Genomic DNA, 13,552 nt, shown 5'->3' with positions numbered 1-13,552 from the left:
AAAGTAAACTGCACTAGACTGACTGAGTGAAATACATGTCTATTGTTTCACACGACCCTAGAGATTGACTCTTGATCTGAGGAGCAAAGTTGTCATGTTGCACGGTTGTTGGAAAACTGAATCCCTTCTTGTCTGTGCCAAGGAAGCTGATCACTTCCTATGCAGAGAAGAAAGTTTCCAGTGACCTCTGAGCTAGTTGGTAACACAACCCAATTAAGTTTAGCATAGTCAGTGGAGGCCTGGAATATCCGCAGTTCCACGTCGATACTACTGTTTATGTTATTCCAATGCGCAGGGCCTAGTGGGAAACTAGGAACTACACTACACCGCCATGGCTAACTTGTAACTCCTGGGTCAGTTTGTCTGTTTGGTGGCTGCAAAGAATCGTAGTATGCTGATATGAGGGGGTTGCTAACACAATCCACAAAACTGGCATGTGGACACTCACTACAGGATACTTACTGCCTGGCAGCTCCTGCCACCCAGCACCAAACAAGCAGGACTTGTATAGCTGAGCTGTGTGCGCCCTCCAGGCTGTTCCAGTTGTGCGCATCACTGAGCTGCACTAAATGAGTGCGGGCAATGGAGCAGACCACCCAAGGGCGCGACAAACCTGAAGAATCACAATAACAAAGAGTAATTATTTTTAAGATTAATATGAGGGTGTTCCCCGTACTTCTTTAATGCAGTATTTTCATGGAAACCTTAAAAAAAGGTTAACACTAGCTACAGTATGATTGTGTTTACTACAAATGTTACATCTAATAGCACAGTAAGCATTTACACATTCTCTCTTTTTACAAATTATGCTCGACTGATCTTATACTCTGTACAGCTCATCCTATAATTTGTGTAGCGTATTGTATATTTTGTTTAATTCTTTCTTTAAACTATTGGCATAATGCTCAGCCCAATGCCAACTGAAGGCCTCAGCCCACAGATTCCCAACATTCTCTTGCGCATCATAGCTGCAGCATTCCGCAGGCTTGGTTAGTGGTGGAGAAAGAATGTATATTATATAAACAAGGTACAAGGATACTACACTTTCATATTCAAAGTGCTGTCTCCCACGGGCAGGGACGTCATAGCACTGTAAATATACAAGTCACTATTCCCTAGTGCACCAACTAGGATTCAAATTAGAGAACCTCCAGTTGGAGACGAAGACATCAGAAATTATAACACTAAGTCCAGTGCCCCAGGCGATCTGAACGGCATCGGAGTTGAGCCCCTTTACGTAACGCAGGCCACAGGCTGTGTGTCCAGCAGCTTCATACGAGATCTCAAACTCCCAGGCGATCTGAACGGCATCGGAGTTGAGCCCATTTACGTAACGCAGGCCACAGGCTGTGTGTCCAGCAGCTTTATACGTGATCTCAAACTCCCAGGCGATCTGAACGGCATCGGAGTTGAGCCCATTTACGTAAACGCAGGCCACAGGCTGTGTGTCCAGCAGCTTCACACGAGATCTCAAACTCCCAGGCGATCTGAACGGCATGTGAGTTGAGCCCATTTAGGTGAATGCAGGCCACGGGCTGTGTGTCCACGAAAACATCAGAAATTATAACACTAAGTCCAGTGCCCCAGGCGATCTGAACGGCATCGGAGTTGAGCCCATTTACGTAAACGCAGGCCACAGGCTGTGTGTCCAGCAGCTTCATACGAGATCTCAACCTCCTAGGCGATCTGAACGGCATCGGAGTTGAGCCCATTTACGTAAACGCAGGCCACAGGCTGTGTGTCCAGCAGCTTCATACGAGATCTCAAACTCCCAGGCGATCTGAACGGCATCGGAGTTGAGCCCATTTACGTAAACGCAGGCCACAGGCTGTGTGTCCAGCAGCTTCATACGAGATCTCAAACTCCTAGGCGATCTGAACAGCATCGGAGTTGAGCCCATTTACGTAAACGCAGGCCACAGGCTGTGTGTCCAGCAGCTTCTTACGAGATCTCAAACTCCCAGGCGATCTGAACGGCATCGGAGTTGAGCCCATTTACGTGAATGCAGGCCACAGGCTGTGTGTCCAGCAGCGTCATACGAGATCTCAAACTCCTAGGCGATCTGAACGGCATCGGAGTTGAGCCCATTTACGTAAACGCAGGCCACAGGCTGTGTGTCCAGCAGCTTCATACGTGATCTCAAACTCCCTGACATAGCAAGCGGCCTAAACGTCTCGATCATAAAAGGCTACTCCAGGGAGTAAAACGCCTTATCGGCATCAGCTGACTTCATGTCTGGGTTTACCCGATGCAGCACTGCGAATACTGCAAATACGGTCTGTAGATGAACCGCTGTAGATCTACATCGGACAAATCCCGACTGTACAGGGGAGACTATTTTCTCTAGTAGGGGGGATAGCCGAGTCGCATCACCTCAGGCAGAAATTTACTGTCATTGTTACCCAATGGCAGAGGGCAATAAGATAATCACTTAAAGGGTCTTTTCCAGGCTTAGGGGGGACTGATATGACTGCATCACTTATAGGCATCAGCGACACACCGCCCTTCAATGCCTCGGCATACACCTCCAGCAGGTATGCGGCTGGTATTTGTTTGTAAAACTCTACACCAAACCTTCAGATCTTGGACACCCTGTTGCACCCCTGAGATATGTATATGTACACATGTGACGCACATACATGCCCCAAGGGCATGTATGTGCGCCACATGGCACTTTCAAAATTCAAAAAAGTGAATTTTTCAAAGAAATCGCAAATTACCACCAACTTGAAGTTGGTGGTAATTTGCGATTTCTTAAGGCCAAATTGCACTTTTACCATGCTTCATACATTGCATTTAAGGAATCGCAATTTGAGATTCCTTAAATGCAATTGCAAAATAGAGAATCGCAAATTTTGCAATTCTCTCATTTGCGATGCCCTTTTGGGATGATTGTGAGAAGTTGGCCTGATATGTAGTGTTTCCAATTCTGGAACCACTGGGTATCAGTCCAAACAAACCCCAAAGATGTCTGGTTGTAAGTCAACCTTGTTAGACAAGCTATCCTAGTGGTAGCATGGACTAAGCAGCCTAAAGGCTAAACTTAAGAGGTCGTGTTAAGCGAGCTGTTTTACCACATACAATCCTGTAATCAAATGAAAGGACACCACACAAGTATGTATTGTAAAAATATATGTATTTATTTCTAAATTACTCCCCAGTACTCTTTATGAGGAAAGGGGCACAAGCGTTAAATCAAAAAGCACTGTTAAACATATAAAGTTGCACAATTATGGATGAGGGCGGGTGGCCACTCAGACCATATACTAAAAAAGTGGTATAAGTAACACTTATCGAACAATGGTTAGGCCTAGGGCCTAGAGATTCGCTGGGAGCAGTCAGGACTAGCAATGATGAAGTCGGGAGTAGCCCACAGGAGACGGGTGCAGCACGGAAAGTGCGGCGCGCACCAATGCAAAGTCAATGGTGCGTAAAAGTCAGTTAAAGTGAATTAAAAGATACTTCCGCTGAACCTAGGAACACAAAACTTTAGACACAGACCCTAGAGGTGTGTACCAGTGTAAAGACACCGGCGTTGCAAAGTTACCTCACCCACAGGCCGTGGGTGCACAGGGTCGAAGTGGCGTCGGGTTCTGACACGCAGGTTCTTGGTGCTTGAAGCTGTTGCAGCTGCAGGCGCTGTGAAGCAGAAGTGTCCGGTGCGATCCAAGGGTGGATCGAAGTAGAAAAGTACCTGAAAGCAGAGGGGACAGAGTCTGGGTCACTCAGCAGTGACCAGGGTGGAACCAGGACGGAACCAGGCAATGTCGGGCGCAATCAGGCGGTTGTCGATAGGCTTCTCTCCGCTGTCACGTGGGCTCTGGGGCATCTGCGACGTCCAGGAGCAGGTCACGATCTGTCCCACGTAGGCTCTCGCCGTCAGCACCGTCGGCTTCAAGATTGCAGCAAACAGCACTTGGCAAAAGCAATCCACGCGGAACCGGGAGATTGCTTATCACTCGAACCAGGAGGGTCAGAGTGGGGGCTCCTTTTCACAGGAGCTGGTGCAGATCTGGAGCAACCAGAAAAGCAAGTCGTATTTCAAGTTTCGTCGGCACAGGGGCCACAAGCCAGCTGGCAAGTGACCGGGCCAACGCGTCGAGCACACACAGGCAGAAGGGCCCCACGCAGCACTCGTCGAGTGTGGAGGGATGAGCTTTGGTGCAAGTGGAGCTCGGGGCTGGGGCTTCTCAAACCCCGGTGCACAGCTTCGAGGGTCACTCGTGGGCTGCACGGTCAGCGTCTCGTGGCCTTTTCAAGATGGCGTGCCCCACGCTTCCGGTCGCCTCCACGGGTCTCAGCTCTGCAGGGACTGTGGATCGGGCAGGTAGAAGGCAGGCAGGCTTGATCTCGTCGATCTCTGTCGCTCGAGTTCCGGCGGGAACTGCAACAAAGCAAGGGTCGAGGGCTGGATGGTACCTGTTTGCACAGGGTGGTCACTCCTTGACCACAAGGGAGATTCTTCAGTCTTCTAGCGTCGTGCAGAAAGTCGAAGGGTCCAGATTTCGTTTCTTATGTTTCTTCAGGATGATCTGAGGTCCGTTGGGACTGCTCCCCCTCTTATTCGAATCTAGGGGGTTGGACATCCTGCTAGGTCCCCTCCTATGGGTGGGACCCAGGAAGGGGGTGGTTACACCCCTCTCCTTTGATCCTGGCCGCGCTGGGACAGGGGCTGGGAGGCCCCAGAACCGGTTTGGCCGGATCCTGCAAGGGGCAGCCTTGTGCTCCCCAGGCAGTGTCTGGTTTCTTTGAAACCTCCCTACTCCAATCCACTATCTCCTGTCTGGGGTGGTTTGACACCGCCCTGTGACAGGAAACTCTTTGTCCAGGCCTCCTCTGCCGGGTTTCGGTCAGCAGCAGGAGGCCAGACCCGTGTCTGTGGCAGGGGCATCCATTTTGTGGATCTGAGGCTCATTTTAAATCAACCGCGTTTCAGTAAAGTAACATGTCTTCTCCCTCTAGAAGGGTGGAATGCTACCCCCGTCGCCAGAACTGGCGAGGGGGTAGTATTCCAATTCGTATGACACCTTACACGACATGTTTTGATAAAGCCAAACCAAAGTTGCTATATAACCGCGAGGATTATAAGGCGCTTAAGAGTATATGGTATGGCATTATCCCGGATCAGCTTAGGGAGTTGTTCCCGACAGCTGCAGACAGGCTCAGCTCATGCCAGAGCACCATCTCACATAAAACCACGCACTCTGCCTCCAGGATTGATGAGGCCTTCCATAGGAGTGGCTTACAGGCTATATATGTGTCCAGATATAGGTTTAGACATAGGTATACTATATCTAAGCAAGGGGTGATTACACCTACTTGCCCCAGCTGAGTGATCAGCCAGTTGTGTCAATTTAAGAACCAGCCAGGGGTGGCAAAAGCTATGCTTCAGCCCCTGGTAGGCCTTGGTGGCACCTATGCCCTGAGCACCTATAGTGCATGGTACAGGGGCTGACAAGGAGTCCATTTCCAATTGTGGTATGTACCTATAGCACATGTATCATAAATTTAGAGAGAGAACAGCAGGCTGGGGGTCTGATTAGCAGGCCCACAGCCTCAGTAAGTCGAAAACCAGTGAAGCAAAAAGCAAAAATTGGGGTGACCATAGGATAGCAGACCCTACTCTCCTACATAACCCCCCCCCCCAAACGCAGGGACATTAAACTTAACCTTGACCAGATAAGTCTTCATGTTCTAAGTGGAAGTACCTGGAGAGACCATCTGCATTACCATGGTCAGTCCCTGGGCGGTGCTCCACTGTAAAGTCCATCCCCTGTAGGGAAATGGACCACCTGAGCAGTTTGGGATTTTCACCCTTCATCTGATTTAGCCACAAGAGGGGCTTATGGTCTGTCTGAATTAGGAAGTGAGTACCAAACAAGTATGGCCTCAACTTCTTCAGGGCCCAAACCACAGCAAAGGCCTCCCTCTCAATAGCTGACCAACGTTTCTCCCTGGGGGTCAGCCTTCTGCTAATAAAAGCAATGGGCTGGTCTTGACCATCTTGATTAAGTTGTGAAAGCACAGCCCCCACCCCCAACTCAGAAGCATCTGTCTGTACAATGAACTGTTTGGAGTAGTCAGGACTCTTCAGGATAGGTGCAGAGCACATGGCCTTCTTCAGGTCATCAAATGCCTTTTGACAGCTAACTGTCCACTGAACCTTTTTGGGCATCTTCTTGGATGTCAAGTCATTCAATGGTGTCACAATGGACCCATAGTTCTTTACAAATTTTCTGTAGTACCCAGTCAGGCCCAAGAAGGCTCTGACTTGTGTCTGGGTAGTTGGAGGAGCCCAGTCCTGTATGGTCTGGATCTTGCTCTCCAGTGGTTGAACTTGACCCCCACCTACTAGGTGGCCCAAGTACACAACCTTGCTCTGCCCTATCTGGCACTTAGTAGCCTTGATAGTCAGGCCTGCCTTTTGCAGGGCCTCCAGAACCTTCTTCAGGTGGATCAGGTGATCCTCCCAGGTGGAGCTAAAGACAGCAATATCATCTAGATATGCTGCACAAAAGTCATCCAACCCAGCAAGGACTTGGTTCACCAACCGTTGGAAAGTGGCAGGTGCATTCTTCAAGCCAAAGGGCATTACCACAAACTGATAATGTCCACTAGGGGTAGAGAATGCTGTTTTGGCTTTTGACTCTTCAGCTAGTCTGATTTGCCAGTAGCCAGCTGTCAAATCAAATGTGCTCAGAAACTTGGCAGAAGCCAATTTATCAATGAGCTCATCTGCTCTTGGAATGGGATGAGCATCTGTCCTAGTGACAGCATTGAGACCTCTGTAGTCCACACAAAACCTCATTTCTCTCTTCCCATCTTTGGTATGAGGTTTTGGCACAAGGACCACTGGGCTAGCCCATGGGCTCTCTGATGGCTCAATCACTCCAAGCTCCAACATCTTTTGCACCTCAGCCTTTATACAATCCCTGACATGGTCAGGTTGCCTGTAGATCTTATTCTTCACAGGCAGATTGTCACCAGTGTCCACCTCATGGGTGCACCAGTTAGTCTGACTGGGTGTGAGTGAAAACAAATGTCTGTGGGCCTGCAACACCTGTCTGCAGTCCACCTGTTGCTGCTCAGTGAGGCTGCCTGCCAAGGCTACTCCATCAACTGAACCATCATCAGGGTTCTGGGAAAGCAGGTCTGGGAGAGGATCACTCTCTTCCTCCTGTTCCCCATCTGTGGCCATGAGGAGACTCATGTCCTCCCTGTCAACAAATGCTTTCAATCTGTTCACATGGAGCACCCTGTGGGGGCTCCTAGGGGTCCCAAAGTCAACCAAGTAGGTGACTTCTCCCTTCTTTTCAATGATAGGGTAGGGTCCAGTCCATTGGTCCTGGAGAGCTGCTGGCCCCACTGGGTCCAACACCCACACCTTCTGCCCTGGCTGGTACTCAACCAGAACAGCCTTTTGGTCATGCCAAGCTTTCTGTAATTCTTGACTTGCCTCAAGGTTTTTGGATGCTCTCTCCATGTATTCAGCCATCCTGGAGCGGAGACCAAGTACATAGTCCACAATGTCTAGCTTAGGCTTTTTGAGAGGTAACTCCCATCCTTCCTTCACCAAACTCAATGGACCTCTTACAGGGTGGCCAAACAAAAGTTCAAAAGGGCTGCAGCCAACCCCCTTCTGTGGGACCTCTCTGTAAGCAAAGAGCAAGCAGGGTAAAAGGATGTCCCATTTCCGCCTAAGCTTCTCTGGTAAACCTTTTATCATTCCCTTTAGGGTCTTGTTGAACCTTTCCACAAGCCCATTGCACTGTGGATGGTAGGGTGTGGTAAACTTATAGTTTACTCCACACTCTTTCCACATTGCTTTTAAGTATCCAGACATAAAGTTAGTACCTCTGTCTGAAAGAACCTCCTTTGGAAAGCCCACTCTTGAGAAAACTGCAATGAGGGCTTTTGCCACCACAGGAGCTGTGGTGGTCCTCAGGGGAATTGCCTCTGGATACCTGGTGGCATGATCCACTACCACCAGTATAAATCTGTGCCCAGATGCTGTTGGAGGATCCATGGGACCCACAATGTCTATTCCAACTCTTTCAAAGGGTACCCCCACCACAGGTAGTGGTATCAGGGGGGCCTTTGTTGTGCCACCTGACTTACCACTGGCTTGGCAAGTGACACAGGAGCGACAAAACTCCTTGACATTTTCTGACATGTGAGGCCAGTGAAAGTGTGGAACAAGCCTGTCCCAAGTCTTATTCTGGCCTAAGTGTCCTGCAAGGGGAATATCATGGGCCAAGGTAAGAAGGAAGCCCCTAAACTTCAAAGGTATAACCAACCTCCTGGTTGTGCCAGGCTTGGGGTCTCTAGCCTCTGAATAAAGGAGTCCTTCATCCCAATACACTTTATGGGTACCTTGAGCATTCCCTGCAGCCTCAGCAGCAGCTTGCTGTCTGAGGGGTTCAAGTGAAGGGCAATCTAATTGGGCCTGCCCCAGGTCTGCCCTTGAGGGTCCCCCTGTCCCCAGAAACTCAACCTGATCAGGTTCAAGCTCCTCTGAGACAGTCTCCTCTTGGACTGCAGAATCAGTTTCCTGTGAAACTTGATCCTCAACCTGGGGCAAGTGGGAAGGCACAGCCTTAACCCTCTTGCTCCTTCTCTTGGGTTGTGGTTGGTCTATTGTTTCAAGATCCACCACTGGTTCAGGAAGGCACTTCTTAGCCTGAGACCTTGTCACTGCAAGGACATGAGCTGAAATCCCTAGCATTTCTGCATGAGTCCTGTACTCCACTTCTGACCAAACTGAGCTTTCAAGATCATTGCCTAACAGACAGTCTACTGGGAGGTCTGCACTCACAACAACTTTCTTTAGGCCATCTACCCCTCCCCAGGAGAAGTTCACAACAGCCACACTATGGGAAGTAGTGGAGTTGCTTGCATTGGTCACTAGGTAACTTTCACCTAGTACAATCTGACCAGGGTCCACAAAGCCAGGTGTCACCATAGTGACACTGGCACAAGTGTCCCTGTAGACCTGAGCCAGTTTCTCATTGATTAAGGGAGTCTGCCTATATTTGCCCAGGTTACTGGGGCTTACTGCAGTGGGCAAAGGTAAGTCCACATCATATAGGAGAACTGCCTGTGTGGGGATTCTGACTAGGCCAGATTCCACCTCAGTACCCAGGGTCAACCCTACTAAACCCTTTGGCTGTGTACCACCACTGTTAACTGTACTAGGGGGTGCAGGTGCTTTAGGAGCTGCAGTGGTGGGGACTGGATTTTTCTTAGTGCATTCACTGCCCCAGTGTGAAACTGATTTGCAGGTATTACACCAAGGTTTCTTTGGGCCATCATTCTTCTTTTTCTTGTTTCCATTTTGGGAACCCCCCTCCTTATTACTAGTTTGGGGGCCTGAAGACTTCTGGTCCTTTTCTTTATCTTTCTGATTCCCACCCTTCTGGTCCGTTTTCTTCTGGTCACCTTGGTTCTGGTTTTTCTGCTTAATCCTTGTTCTGACCCATTTGTCTGCCTTCTTTCCCAATTCTTGGGGAGAGGTCAAATCAGAGTCAACAAGGTATTGATGCAACAGCTGGTTCTGACAGTTATTAAGGATCTGCTCTCTCATCATAAGATTGTACAATCCTGTATAGTCTAAAACTTTACTTCCCTGCAGCCAACCCTCCAGAGCCTTAGTGGCACAATCTACAAAATCAGTCCAGTCCTGAGTCTGTGCTTTTTGGGTGTCTCTGAACAACAACCTGTATTGCTCAGTGGTTAGGCCAAACCCTTCAATAAGAGCACTCTTCAGAACAGTGTAGTTTTTGGCATCCTCAGGTCTAACAGTGAGGAGCCTGTCCCTCCCTTTCTCAGAAAAGGAGTATCATAAAATTGCTGCCCACTGATCCTCAGGGACCTGCTGTACCATGCAGGCCCTCTCAAGAGCAGTCATCCATTTGTGGATATCATCCCCTTCCTTGTAGGGGGGCACAATTTTTGTCAGGTTTCTATTGTCATAGGCCCTGTCTTTTTCTTTAGGAACTTTGCTGCCACCAGTGGCATCTAAGCCACTTAATTTCTGTTCCCTAGCCAAGGTAAGTTTAGCTTGAGCCAGGGTCAGTTTAGCTTGAGCCAGAGCTACCTCCTCCCTCTCTATCTGGAGTTGGACAGCCCTCATTCTGGCCCTATGCTCTTTCCTCTGGGAGGGAGTCATCCCTCTCTGAGATTCTCTTGAGGCACTAGAAAGGTGAGAGTCCCCTGATAGAGATCTCTCCCTTCTATTACCTGGGAGAATGTGGTTATGAGATCTGGGGAGGTGCTGGCCCCCTCCATTCCCATGTAGGTCTAGGTTGGCCTGGTTAAGGCTGGCAACCTGTACCTGGTTCACCCTCTGATCCTGATCTTCAGGCTCTTCTACATCAGAGCCCTCCTCTTCCTCTTCCTCCTCCTCTTCTTCTGGAAGATCCTCATTCTCAGGGGAGTTCATCCCTTCACCTGATTCTAAGGGAGCCTGACTCACCTTATCTAGGTCATCCTTTTCTAGGAGAGCTATTAGGGAAGGAATGGTAGGGCCTCTGCCCTTTTTTAGCCTCCTGGTGGTGCACAAGGCACTCAGGTCTTTGTGGCTAAGGTTGTCATATCTGGATGTTGTCCCTATAGGATCAACTTCTACAGGAGCAGAGCCTGAGGCTCTATCTGCATCAGACATGACTGCTAGTGAGGTGTAAGTGGTGCACTTACCTACACTAAGTGTTTTCCTACTGTACCTTGCTAGTGAGTTGTAGTCAGGGTGTGCTAGTCCCTTTTATCTACAACTACTAAGTTCAGTAGAACTTAATATGCTAAGCTTTTGATTTATATGTACCTAGAGGTACTTGATGTGATCTTTCAATTTGATAAAGATTGCAATGGTAAAACAAACAGCAAGCTCAAATCCGCACCGCTGCACACCAATGTGAGAAGTTGGCCTGATATGTAGTGTTTCCAATTCTGGAACCACTGGGTATCAGTCCAAACAAACCCCAAAGATGTCTGGTTGTAAGTCAACCTTGTTAGACAAGCTATCCTAGTGGTAGCATGGACTAAGCAGCCTAAAGGCTAAACTTAAGAGGTCGTGTTAAGCGAGCTGTTTTACCACATACAATCCTGTAATCAAATGAAAGGACACCACACAAGTATATATTGTAAAAATATATGTATTTATTTCTAAATTACTCCCCAGTACTCTTTATGAGGAAAGGGGCACAAGCGTTAAATCAAAAAGCACTGTTAAACATATAAAGTTGCACAATTATGGATGAGGGCGGGTGGCCACTCAGACCATATACTAAAAAAATGGTATAAGTAACACTTATCGAACAATGGTTAGGCCTAGGGCCTAGAGATTCGCTGGGAGCAGTCAGGACTAGCAATGATGAAGTCGGGAGTAGCCCACAGGAGACGGGTGCAGCACGGAAAGTGCGGCGCGCACCAATGCAAAGTCAATGGTGCGTAAAAGTCAGTTAAAGTGAATTAAAAGATACTTCCGCTGAACCTAGGAACACAAAACTTTAGACACAGACCCTAGAGGTGTGTACCAGTGTAAAGACACCGGCGTTGCAAAGTTACCTCACCCACAGGCCGTGGGTGCACAGGGTCGAAGTGGCGTCGGGTTCTGACACGCAGGTTCTTGGTGCTTGAAGCTGTTGCAGCTGCAGGCGCTGTGAAGCAGAAGTGTCCGGTGCGATCCAAGGGTGGATCGAAGTAGAAAAGTACCTGAAAGCAGAGGGGACAGAGTCTGGGTCACTCAGCAGTGACCAGGGTGGAACCAGGACGGAACCAGGCAATGTCGGGCGCAATCAGGCGGTTGTCGATAGGCTTCTCTCTGCTGTCACGTGGGCTCTGGGGCATCTGCGACGTCCAGGAGCAGGTCACGATCTGTCCCACGTAGGCTCTCGCCGTCAGCACCGTCGGCTTCAAGATTGCAGCAAACAGCACTTGGCAAAAGCAATCCACGCGGAACCGGGAGATTGCTTATCACTCGAACCAGGAGGGTCAGAGTGGGGGCTCCTTTTCACAGGAGCTGGTGCAGATCTGGAGCAACCAGAAAAGCAAGTCGTATTTCAAGTTTCGTCGGCACAGGGGCCACAAGCCAGCTGGCAAGTGACCGGGCCAACGCGTCGAGCACACACAGGCAGAAGGGCCCCACGCAGCACTCGTCGAGTGTGGAGGGATGAGCTTTGGTGCAAGTGGAGCTCGGGGCTGGGGCTTCTCAAACCCCGGTGCACAGCTTCGAGGGTCACTCGTGGGCTGCACGGTCAGCGTCTCGTGGCCTTTTCAAGATGGCGTGCCCCACGCTTCCGGTCGCCTCCACGGGTCTCAGCTCTGCAGGGACTGTGGATCGGGCAGGTAGAAGGCAGGCAGGCTTGATCTCGTCGATCTCTGTCGCTCGAGTTCCGGCGGGAACTGCAACAAAGCAAGGGTCGAGGGCTGGATGGTACCTGTTTGCACAGGGTGGTCACTCCTTGACCACAAGGGAGATTCTTCAGTCTTCTAGCGTCGTGCAGAAAGTCGAAGGGTCCAGATTTCGTTTCTTATGTTTCTTCAGGATGATCTGAGGTCCGTTGGGACTGCTCCCCCTCTTATTCGAATCTAGGGGGTTGGACATCCTGCTAGGTCCCCTCCTATGGGTGGGACCCAGGAAGGGGGTGGTTACACCCCTCTCCTTTGATCCTGGCCGCGCTGGGACAGGGGCTGGGAGGCCCCAGAACCGGTTTGGCCGGATCCTGCAAGGGGCAGCCTTGTGCTCCCCAGGCAGTGTCTGGTTTCTTTGAAACCTCCCTACTCCAATCCACTATCTCCTGTCTGGGGTGGTTTGACACCGCCCTGTGACAGGAAACTCTTTGTCCAGGCCTCCTCTGCCGGGTTTCGGTCAGCAGCAGGAGGCCAGACCCGTGTCTGTGGCAGGGGCATCCATTTTGTGGATCTGAGGCTCATTTTAAATCAACCGCGTTTCAGTAAAGTAACATGTCTTCTCCCTCTAGAAGGGTGGAATGCTACCCCCGTCGCCAGAACTGGCGAGGGGGTAGTATTCCAATTCGTATGACACCTTACACGACATGTTTTGATAAAGCCAAACCAAAGTTGCTATATAACCGCGAGGATTATAAGGCGCTTAAGAGTATATGGTATGGCATTATCCCGGATCAGCTTAGGGAGTTGTTCCCGACAGCTGCAGACAGGCTCAGCTCATGCCAGAGCACCATCTCACATAAAACCACGCACTCTGCCTCCAGGATTGATGAGGCCTTCCATAGGAGTGGCTTACAGGCTATATATGTGTCCAGATATAGGTTTAGACATAGGTATACTATATCTAAGCAAGGGGTGATTACACCTACTTGCCCCAGCTGAGTGATCAGCCAGTTGTGTCAATTTAAGAACCAGCCAGGGGTGGCAAAAGCTATGCTTCAGCCCCTGGTAGGCCTTGGTGGCACCTATGCCCTGAGCACCTATAGTGCATGGTACAGGGGCTGACAAGGAGTCCATTTCCAATTGTGGTATGTACCTATAGCACATGTATCATAAATTTAGAGAGAGAACAGCAGGCTGGGGGTCT

At 49.7% G+C, this 13,552-nt stretch overlaps 1 long non-coding RNA gene across 2 annotated transcripts in view; it reads right to left on the bottom strand.

Annotated features, from left to right (window-relative positions):
• Positions 1-13,552, bottom strand: part of LOC147737830 (uncharacterized) — an 81,622-nt gene that overhangs the window by 32,011 nt on the left and 36,059 nt on the right. The window contains exon 3 of one of the 2 annotated variants that reach the window (XR_015302640.1): positions 486-613. The exons of the other annotated variant lie outside the window; for it this stretch is intronic. This is a non-coding gene — a long non-coding RNA (uncharacterized LOC147737830). Of the gene's footprint in view, positions 1-485; positions 614-13,552 lie in introns of those variants that run through there. 2 annotated transcript variants of the gene reach the window in all.

Source organism: Lissotriton vulgaris, chromosome 1_1 (genome assembly GCF_964263255.1).
Source record: "Lissotriton vulgaris chromosome 1_1, aLisVul1.2, whole genome shotgun sequence".
NCBI lineage: Eukaryota > Metazoa > Chordata > Amphibia > Caudata > Salamandridae > Lissotriton > Lissotriton vulgaris.
Note: the sequence above shows the minus strand (reverse complement) of the source record. Positions and strands in the feature narration are given on the sequence as shown.